Raw genomic sequence first — 11,514 nt, 5'->3', positions numbered from 1 at the left:
CTCCTTCTGCTTCAAAAGGATCTTTCTGATTTCGATATTCAACGTTACTTTTTGCCTCGTATTTCTTCCAATTTGGGGGATACCCAGATGTCAATTAATTTAACAGTTTCACTTTCTTTGCAAAATCATTAATAAATCAGTGGTAGTAACCGAGAAAACCAAGGAAAGACATGAGTTCCTTCAAAGTTTTTGGAAACGGTCAAGTTTTTACAGCTTCTACTTTGCAGGATCAGTTTTTACCCCCGACCAGAAATTATGTGGCCCAAATATTTCACAGAAGTATGTGCAAAAATGCATTCCTCTGGACCTAGTTTTAAGCCATACTCCTTAAGCCTGTTCAAAAACTCTCCTCATGCTTCTCTAGACTCTTTGAAAAGACAGTTATGTATTCATAACTCACTGCGGTGTACGATTAAATTCATAAAACCTGAATGGACACACAAATGCAGTTTTCTCTTTATCGGCTTCTGCTAATTCAACCTTATAGTAACCAGGTTTCAGATCAAGGACCGAAAATCACTGTGATTCAGTTAAGTCCATAAAATGTCTTCCAATTTTGGAAGAGCATATGCATCCTTAATAGTTTGCTGGTTTAACTTTTGATAGTCAATGCACAGCCGAATATCAACATTTTTCTTCCTCACCACAATTGGTGACAAGGGAGATTCAGATTCACGAATAATTCCGACATCAAGTAATTGTTGCAAGTGCTTCTTAACATCATCTCGATCCTCGGGATGAATAGGTCTGGCCCAATGTTTGAAAGGTGTTACAAGGTATTTTCAAGGTTTATTCTGTGTTTGACCTTATTCATACACCCAAAATCCTGAGAGTGAATTATGAGATAGTTGAATCACCAAAGTTGAAATCAACAATGGACTGGGTTTGGGTTTTCCTCTCATTCATTGTCTCAGACTTTTCCTTTGAGGACAGCTTTTAATACTGCTAACTGTGATGTCATCAGCCGTAGAATTCACAGTCATCACCGGTATTGCTGATCTCAGTAACAGCTGGTGCCGGACTTTGAGCCGAGCTCACTGATTCTTGAATATGAGTTATCATCCCCTGGAGGACTTCAATGAAATCCTCCCCAATATATTTTGCCAATGCTCTCATTTCTTTAAGGTAAGTTTGAGTAATTAATCAAGAATGTGATTGCACAGTGTTAACTAGGCTGTGTCTAAGTTTAGACTAAATTTTTTCCTAAATTCCCTAAAATTTCACCTATTTAGGTTGTTTAATTGATGTTTACATTTCAGAATTTTAATTTCCCTTTCTCATTGTGACCGATAGGAAATTTATAGTTTAAACCCCCTTTTTTTTTTTTTACACAAAATGAACCTTCAATGCAATGCAGATCAGATATAACAGTAAAAACAAATATGAACTAAATCAACAAAATGTCAGTTTCACTAACATAAGCTGAAATATTCAGTTGAAACAATAATTAATTGAAACACTCACTTAAATCTTAGTTCTTTCTGCACATATCCCCTTTAAGTCAAGGAGAAAAAATACTTCAAACCTCTGGTGTGGAAGATAAACTTCTCCCAACACTCTCGAAGTCCGATTGTGATTAACTAGGGTGAATAAATCCTGTTCTAGTTACGTAGGTTGGCTCGCCATCTTTGTTCCTGGTTGACGTTGATGAAACATGATGGAGCTTCATAGCTTCCCACAACTCTTGACAGTGGAAATCTGAATTCTAATCTGGTCAAAAATGGCCTGTATACAGTACAATACAATGGAAATCTTAGTCTCTTTATTCCGACGATGCACATGCTCTGAAAGTTCGAACACATTTTTTCATGAATCGTTCGCCCCTTATGCATCAAAAATACATACATTTGTACACACATTCTCATGTTCAATATTAAAACATTGAAGTAATTGATTTTAGATTAAATAACACTGTGAATCAGCTGTTCTTTTTATGCTGGAGCCCTGAGGATGAGGTTGCCACATCGACCGCCGGCTGGAGCTCGGCAGCCCGGATAGCATCCGGATGTGGGCCACTTCAGGCAGTGATGTGGCACTGCTGGCCTTCTATTGGCCCGGTCAAAATGGATACTGTATAAGCCTGTAGTGGCCCACATGTAAAATAGCAAATATGGCAAAAATATCCCAAATCACGTGTGGGCCTTTTAATCAAAAATTCGGTGCTCACAGCAATGTTTAATCTGGATGTGACCCTAAAGTGGCCAATGTGGTAAATAGTGAATATGGCCCAAATATCACAAAACAAATGTGGGCTACCTTTGGCAAAAATGTGGCACAGTCAACAAACACTAATTTGGGTGTAAACCAAAAGTGGCCCACATATGTTGCAACAAATGTGGCCCAGTTATCTTAAAATATATCTGGACCATATGACATAGCACATATGGCCCAAATACATTACACCAAATTTGGACCACTTTTTGTAAATATACAGCACAATCAGCGTTGGCTAACCAGTGTGTGAGCCTAATTTGGCCTACATTTGACATGGTAAATATAGCCAAATATTGTTGAACAGTATTAGGCCACTTTAGGTACAGATGCAGCACAACTGGTGCTGGGTAATGTGGGTATGAGCCTAAATTGGCCCACACATTGTCATATCACAGCAAACCAGTGACTACCTTTCCCATCCTGCACTGTGGCCTACAAACATGGCTGCCATGGACTTCAATTTCCAGAACATTTATTCATTCACGCACACCTGCATCCAATCTCACACACAATCACATCACAGTTTAAAAGGACTTTCAAGACATTCACTCTTTGTGAAGTATTTAGTGTTATCATCATACCAAGCATTTGTACCCAGATCCTCATTTTGTTTCATGTTCATTGATGTAGCTTCTTGTTTCTCATTCTCGATTCTTGCCTTGCCCAGTTTATGCCTGTTTGCCAATCGCCTGACCCATTGCCTGTCTCTTGACCTTGCTATTGTCTCATGTTTTGGATTTGTCTGCCTGTTTCTCTCTAAATAAACTCTTATCTGCATTTGCATCCGTCCTAATCTCCATCACGTGGATTTCATGACAGAATACTTCACCACACCATGGATGCAGCAGGTAGACAGAGAAGATGCCATGCTGGCGAACCCCAAGCTGGACAAAGGGCAGTGGCTCGGATTCATTGTGTCCCAGCTTTGGATTCAATTCAGTCACCCCAGTTGACTGTTATAGGACTCCCAGATACATATGATGGGTTTATTGGCTACTCTGAATATTTTCTTGTTGACTGACAGTTCTATTTTGCAAGCCTAGCAACCCCAAGCCCGACAGGAAGAAATGGCTAAGGTTCATGTTGTCCCGGTTTTTTGGCCCAGCCCGCCAGTTGGGGGTAGCGTCTAGTTACCATGGGATCCTGTGGATTTGAGAATGTAACTCAGTTTGTGGGACTATTCTGGACAGTGTTCGGTAGCCCAGAATCCAAGGCTGTCCTGGAATATCTTTTGGGGTGGGTCAGCCTCGCAGATAAAACTGCCCTGCCGTTCACCACCTGTTATGAACAGGCAAACAGGGTGATCTCCTCCCCAAAGCTCCGGTCTGAGAGCCGAGAAGTGGTCTCACCTGCCGATCTCCAACCAGAGGTCAACGTGGCAACCTCCTCCCCAGAGCTCTAACCTGAGACCAACGAGGTGGTCTCATTCCCAGAGCTCCAGCATGAGACCCATGAGGTCTCAAGCCAAGTTCCTGTCCGAAGTCCAAGAGACAACCTCTCAAGCCAAGTTCCTGTCCGAAGTCCAAGAGACAACCTCTCAAGCCAAGTTCCTGTCCGAGGTTGAAGAGACGGCTTCCCAAGCCGAGTTTCTGTCCGAAGTCGAAGAGACGGCCTCCCAAGTCAGGTTCCAGTCTGAGATCGCCGATGTGACCTTCCATGCCAAGTTCCAGTCCAAGGTCACTGACACAGCCAACCAAGTTATGCTCATGCTTGAATCTGTTGACACGACCAACCAAGTTCTCCTCATGCCTGAAATCAACATCATGACCAACCATGTTATGCACAGTGGATGTGAAGACATTTTGCCCAGAGAGCTAGGACCGTCGCGGGAGGGAGTGTATTTTGGCACTTCGGGAGAAGCGCCCTTAGGCAGGTTCTGTCATATCACAGCAAACCAATGACTATTTGTCACATCCTGCACTGCGGCCTGCAAACATGGGCGCCATGGATTTTAATCAAAGATGAGAGGTTCCCCATTTTTCCCCCACACATGGCAGATACAGGGAGAATTTGTAGCTTGACCATAAAATCAGTACTGCACATGTTGACAGGCCTGGGTGGCATCAGCGAGGGCAGCTGCAGTCCGATCTTCCTAGCAGGTGTCAAACGTGTATCTTTTGGGCATCTTGAAGCAAAGGGCATCCTTGGCCATGGCAGAATGGTGCCAGCAAACCATGTGCAGGGCACAGCACGCCATGCATTTGGCTGATGCTTGGGTCCCCAGATTGGGTCCTATGATTTTAAAAGTTGTGTAATCCATCCATGGCTTTACAATGTTCTCTATTTTTAGGGACTGTCAGAAACAACAGGCTCACAACAACAGATCAAGAGGTAGAATCCTACATCAAAAGATTGCTTCACCTTGCGAGTGACTGAGAAGGAGGGAGAATGAAAGAGAGGAATGAAGATGGACTATGTATATAAAATAGATGTCTATTTTACTATATGTGTGTAATAATTTGTAATATATAATACATTATACTGGGATACATAAGTCAAAAGGAAACTGTCTGTTAATTGGGGCAAATTTATTTGTTTAGATATTTTGGATGAACTTGTTCTTCCTTACAATGCTGGTGAATTGCACAACAAACAAAACAATTTGGTAACCAAATTAACAAAACCAAAATACACTGGCAGCATTTTGAGAGAAAAAAAAAAAAAATTAAAAAACCTGAAACAACATACATTTTAAGGAAACATATGCACAAGTTCAGAAACAAAGCAACATTTCTGGAAGCAAATGCACAAAACCCTAAACAGAAAAGGTAGGGAAATAATTGTTATTAGTCAGCAATTATTTCTTTTATTTAATAGATAACATCACTTCTCAAAAATCTAACATGTTTTTGTACTGACTCAATAATGTAGAAGTCATAAAATAAATATCTATAGCAAAGTTTGTAATAAAAAATAGGGTACCTAACATAGATAGATAGATAGATAGATAGATAGATAGATAGATAGATAGATAGATAGACCTTTTAACAATGCAGGTAAAATGAGGTTTCTTAAATGGCTCTCTTACCAAGGATCTTGTTTTCATATTAAGATGGCACTTCCTAAGTGTACAAATTTGAATGTTTTCTAAATCTATCATGCTGAATCAAACTGAGAAAGAATTATCTGTTTTTAAAAATAAAAATAAACTATTTTGTGTTGTTTTTAGACAGATTTGATAAAACGATTAAAAATATTTTGTGCATTGTTCAGGCAGGTTGTAGTATATTGCTGTAAACATTAATGGTTCATAATCAAATGTATTCAACATGTATAACATTTGTGTGTCTTATCCTTCTTATTTTTACAGACTTACAGTGTTTTATCATATACAGTACATTAGATCTAATAACCAACCAGCATTTACAACATATTAATATGATTTACAATAATTAGGGAAATATCTATTGTGGAGTAAATATCACAAGAAATATCAAGGAAACTTAATTTCAGTAAAATTATAATTGCTTTAAACACAAACACAGGTGCACACACACACACACACACACACACACACACACACACACACACACACACACACACACACACACACACTTCTTCTTCTTCATCTTGTTGTCCTTTTGATTGATGTCAACCAATTCGCCTTCTGAGAGATGAATTGCAAAGGCATATTATTTTTGTTGCATTTGATTATATATAGTTAGACAGTTATTCAAAGAAAACTCTATCATGTTTGTATGATAAATGACAAATAACAAACATACCATTGCCTGTGGTAGCAAATGAAGTTCATTTTCATCCTGCAGTCTCTGTTCTCCAAGATATTGACGCCAACTTTGGCTCCACAAAGGAGAGGTAGGATGGGACACGAAGGCAGTGCGACTGGGTTCCTCAGAGGCTCCTTGTTCACCCAAAACCAAGAGCCGTCCATAAAGTACAGCCCTGTCCATACACTAGCATTTTGAACATTCTCCATTAGTTTGTTGACTTCTAAAAAATCTATTTCTGTGCTCAGACTTATCAGATCAGTGTATTGTGTTCTGCAGTGAACCAGTGCCTCATGCCAGGTCTTCATCTCTTGTACCATGATTAGGGTAGGTTCCCATTTGTAGCAGATGAATGTTAGAGGGTTCATACAATTATAATCGGAAAACTCAGCATTGGATATAGAAGCACAGTGTTCAATCAATGGGCTGTCTGGTGATCCACTTTTCCATGCAGTGAATCCAAATGCACTTCCATCAGACCACTGACCGAACTTCGCCACATCTGGTTTCTTGTTAAGTCCAATCCAGCTTCGAACAGAAAGATGATCTGCGACATCATTTTTGAATCTGTCTTGTTCCTCTTGTGAGTCAATGGTTGAAAGATCTACATAGTATTGTCTGCAGAATGTCTGAGCGTTGGTCCAAGGCAACTGTGTGCTCACAAAAATATGTTTTCTGTATAACAGACACGTTGTTGCTCCTGTGAGAGCTGCCAAGATAACAACAACGTGAGCAGCCTTCATCTCTTGCTGTGGTGTGTTTGAGCTCTGATATGAAGGGTGTTAAATGGGGTTGTAGAAAGGTGTCTGGCATTAAAAGACTTGCGGAAGCAACCAGATGCAAAAACAACCTACTTAGAGCTTCACAATAAAGGAGAAATGTAAACTATGCAAAATGCAGGTCATTGTGATTTGTTTGTCTCACTCACACTCACATTTCCATGTTCCAGTCTAATTCAAGTTCAAGTTCAAGTGGGTTTTATTGTCATTTCAACCATATACAGTTGGTACAGTACACAGTGAAACGAAACAACGTTCCTTTAGGACCATGGTGCTACATGAAACAACACACTAACCACATGAGACGACACAGAACTAAATAAGATCTACAAATATTCGACATAAAGAGCACGTGCAGATGTGTGCTAACAACGTAGCTTTCTAACAGTAATTCGTACTGATGTTGCTCTTCCATATTTCTCATGAATGGGAATATACTGCACATAGACATAGAGCAGTCTGTATCTGCCTAATGCACATCATAAAATGAGTTATTTAATGTATTAAATAAAGTCTTTGTGTCATGTGTTGAAAGGTTTTGGTTGATACTGCTCTGGCATTGTCATGGCCATAACTGTCATATATCAAGGAGAACAGAGGGGAGCACTTGGGTATATCAGGACGTGGAGCAACGTCTTCAGCCTCCCTGCTCGTCTGAGGACGCCGCTCAGCTTTTCGGGTCAGCTGAGGTCGCTCTGCCTCCATGTTCCACTGAAAACGTCGTTCCTCTTCTTTGCTGCACGCCGTATGTCACTCCCCATTTCCTGCTCCATGGAGGACATCGTTCCCTCCTCATGCTCCGCGGAGAGCATCGTTCCTCCCTTTGGCCTTGCGGAGAACCTTGCTACTCTCCCTGGCCTCGCGGAGAACCTTGCTCCCCTCTATGGCCTCATGGAAATCTTGGAGCTTCCCTCGGGCCTCGCGGAGAACATCACTCTGCTCTCCTGTCCTGCAGAGGAAGTTGTCCTGCTGTCCTGCCACGCAGATGTCGCTCTGAGCTCCAGCCCCGCTGAGGACATCGCTCTGCTTTCGTGTTCTGATGAGGACGTCGCTCTGCCTTCCTGTTCCGATGAGGACGTCGCTCTGCCTTCCTGTTCCGATGAGGATGTCGCTCTGCTTTCCTGTTCCGATGAGGATGTCGCTCTGCTTTCCTGTTCCGATGGGGATGTCGCTCTGCTTTCCTGCTCCGCTGAGGACAACGCTCTGCTTTTCAGTTCTGCTGGGGACATTTTGCCAAAGGAGCCAGGGCCACCAGATGAAGGGAGTGCATTTTTGGGCGCTCCGGGAGAAGCGCCTTGGTGGGGGTTCTGTCATATATCAAGGAGGTAACTCTGGACTTCAGTTCCCATCAGCCACTGCACTGTACTACATGTCACATGACCACCTGCACCTGAATCACGTTTCTGTTAACGAGCACAATTATATATAGCCATTGTTTGCACTGCTTCTCTGTCTTACGTTTGTCTTAGACCACCATGTTCCATGTTACCGTGTTTATTGATCTTATTAGTTTATGTTTAGTTTTTGCCACAGTATTATGCCAAGTTGTCTTAGTGTTTTTGTTTTGTTGTTTGTTTGTTTAATAAACTGTTTTGAAAATCTGCGATTGCTTCCGCATCAACCTTAAGACGTGACAATAATAAACGCATTCTGCATTTGGACAGGGTTTAGGACACTTGCTTCCAAATATTCTAGACACCAAAACAAAGACAATGTTTACTTTTATTTTGGTGAAATTTGAGCATAGTAACTGCCCTGCATATATGATTTTGCCTTCCAGTAGCTTACCCTTTGGCAATCTGAGTACATTATTTTCCAGACTTTAGATAATCTGTTCTAACACCAGCTTAATAGAGCACACTGCCTTCATTGAAAACACATTAATAAAAACTGCTACGGAATATAATTTTTTTTTAAATGACTCATAAAGCATTATATATGAAAGAATGAAAACAAACTGAATCCTGAAACTAAACAATGTACAGTATTTATAGTTTTTCTTAATCACCAAGTCATATTTTCTGAAACACTGCACCATGTTCTTAAAGATGTAAACACTCACTGTCACTCATTTACAGTTTCTGCTTTTTCCTGATCAGTGTCATCTTTAATTTATTCTCTAAGTCATCTTCATCAGTCAAAATGCACTCATGTGGTGTATCTCTGCCATCTTCCTCAGAAATTGTCTACCAAAAATATATATGAATACATGTGCAGTATGACAGTGCTGTTGGATTGCAGTTAATACCGGTATCATTAAAATTCTGTGGCTCTGACCAATGTGGTATTGCTATTGTATTACTCAGAAGTCTATTAATTATATTACTACATATAATTAACTGTAGTTAGTAATGATTTTAAATTATTTCATTTAAAAAAGTACACATTGTAACATCCTTGTGTTAACAATATAATGCGATAAATAAGAGTTGCACTGACAGAATATAAATGTAAATGTTCATAAAGTGCCTGCTGAAATCAACATAGGTGTTTTGGAGCTTTTATATGAATCTCTTGGATTTGTGGACTGAAATATATCTATTTTTGTAGCTATTATGTTACAGGGGTTATTTTTTTTCCCTGTATCAAATATGGGTCAAGTTTCTAGTGTTGTCAAATACATATTTTGTTGATTTTTGAAGTCAGTGTTTAGTAACACCTGCTCGGTAAGATATAACAGCCTGCAGGCACTTTCTGTAGCCATTTTATGCCCTAAGAAGCCTTTATGTTTTGTATAGGGAAGGACTTTTCTTGTACTGCTGTGGTGTTGGTATGAGCATAAAAAAACAATTCTTTGTTTGCAGAAAACATGAGGAATTTGCTGGACACCAGCACAAAGGCAGTGTTTTGTTGTGATGAAGGTCAAATTTAAGCCATAAATTTGGCTCTTTGGCTCCACAAAGGAGAGGTCGGATGGGACACGAAGGCAGTGTGACTGTGTTCCTCAGAGGCTCCTTGTTCACCCAAAACCAAGAGCCGTCCATAAAGTACAGACCTATCCATACACTAGCATTTTGAACATTCTCCATTAGTTTGTTGACTTCTAAAAAAATCTATTTCTGTGCTCAGACTTATCAGATCAGTGTATTGTGTTCTGCAGTGAGAGCTGCCAAGATAACAACAACATGAGCAGCCTTCATCTCTTGCTGTGGTGTGTTTGAGCTCTGATATGAAGGGTGTTAAATGGGGTTGTAGAAAGGTGTCTGGCATTAAAAGACTTGCAGAATCAACCAGATGCAAAAACAACCTACGTAGAGCTTCACAATAAAGGAGAAATGTAAATTATGCAAAATGCAGGTCATTGTGATTTGTTTGTCCCACTCACACTCACATTTCCATGTTCCAGTCTAATTCAAGTTCAAGTTCAAGTGGTTTTATTGTCATTTCAACCATATACAGTTGGTACAGTACACAGTGAAACGAAACAACGTTCCTTTAGGACCATGGTGCTACATGAAACAACACACTAACCACACGAGACGACACAGAACTAAATAAGATCTACAAATATTCGACATAAAGTGCACGTGCAGACGTGTGCTAACAACGTAGCTTTCTAACAGTAATTCGTACTGATGTTCCTCTTCCATATTTCTCATGAATGGGAATATACTGCACATAGACATATAGCAGTCTGTATCTGCCTAATGCACATCATAAAATGAGTTATTTAATGTATTAAATAAAGTCTTTGTGTCATGTGTTGAAAGGTTTTGGCTGATACTGCTCTGGCATTGTCATGGCCATAATAAACGCATTCTGCATTTGGACAGGGTTTAGGGCATTTGCTTCCAAATATACTGGACACTAAAACAAAGACAATGTTTACTTTTATTTCGGTGAAATTTGAGCATAATAACTGCCCTGCATATATGCTTTTGCCTTCCAGTAGCTTACCCTTTGGCAATCTGAGTACATTATTTTCCAGACTTTAGATAATCTGTTCTAACACCAGCTTAATAGAGCACACTGCCTTCATTGAAAACAGATTAATAAAAACTGCTACAGAATATTCATTTTTTAAAACGACTCATAAAGCATTAAATATGAAAAAGAATGAAAACAAACTGAATCCTTAAACTAAACAATGTACAGTATTTATAGTTTTTCTTAATCACCAAGTCATATTTTCTGAAACACTGCACCATGTTCTTAAAGATATAAACACTCACTGTCACTCATTTACAGTTTCTGCTTTTTCCTGATCAGTGTCATCTTTTATTTCTTGATTTCAATCGATCCAAAATAACCAACACTTTGAAAAATACTATTTATCTAAAAATGTCGTGTGCTCTTTCTTCCCTCAGAGATTTATGATCAGTCACAGGCTCAATTCCAACCACCTTCCCTACTTCTGCTATGCCCTTGGTTTTTCCAAATGCTGTCTGACTAGTATTCATATCACTCTTGAGTTCTAACACTAACACACATGCTTATGCTTAGTTGTGGCTCTCACTGCTACTCTGTGTGAAAAACTGTGTTTGTGTTATTAAAGCTACCTCACGTTGTTGTGTTGGAAAGGTAATATTTTCACTATTACATTTCCATAGCAGTAATAAACAAATTGCCCAGAACCTGAGCCATATACTGTATTGATCAATTTATTTATTTACTTATTCAATAAAAATAATATTTTATATGTATAGGTTTATTATATATGCTATTGTGAAATGCCTAGTCTTTGTAGGCTGTCTCACCAGGACCCTAACTTTTTTTTAATATTGCAAAAACATAACGTTAAAATTGCATGTTTACATAATGATGCTAAGCTTTATTTATCTCAAAATAAAATA

Source organism: Ictalurus punctatus, chromosome 19, assembly GCF_001660625.3.
Source record: "Ictalurus punctatus breed USDA103 chromosome 19, Coco_2.0, whole genome shotgun sequence".
Lineage (NCBI taxonomy): Eukaryota > Metazoa > Chordata > Actinopteri > Siluriformes > Ictaluridae > Ictalurus > Ictalurus punctatus.
The sequence above is the reverse complement of the archived record's forward strand: the minus strand, read 5'-3'. Positions refer to the sequence as shown.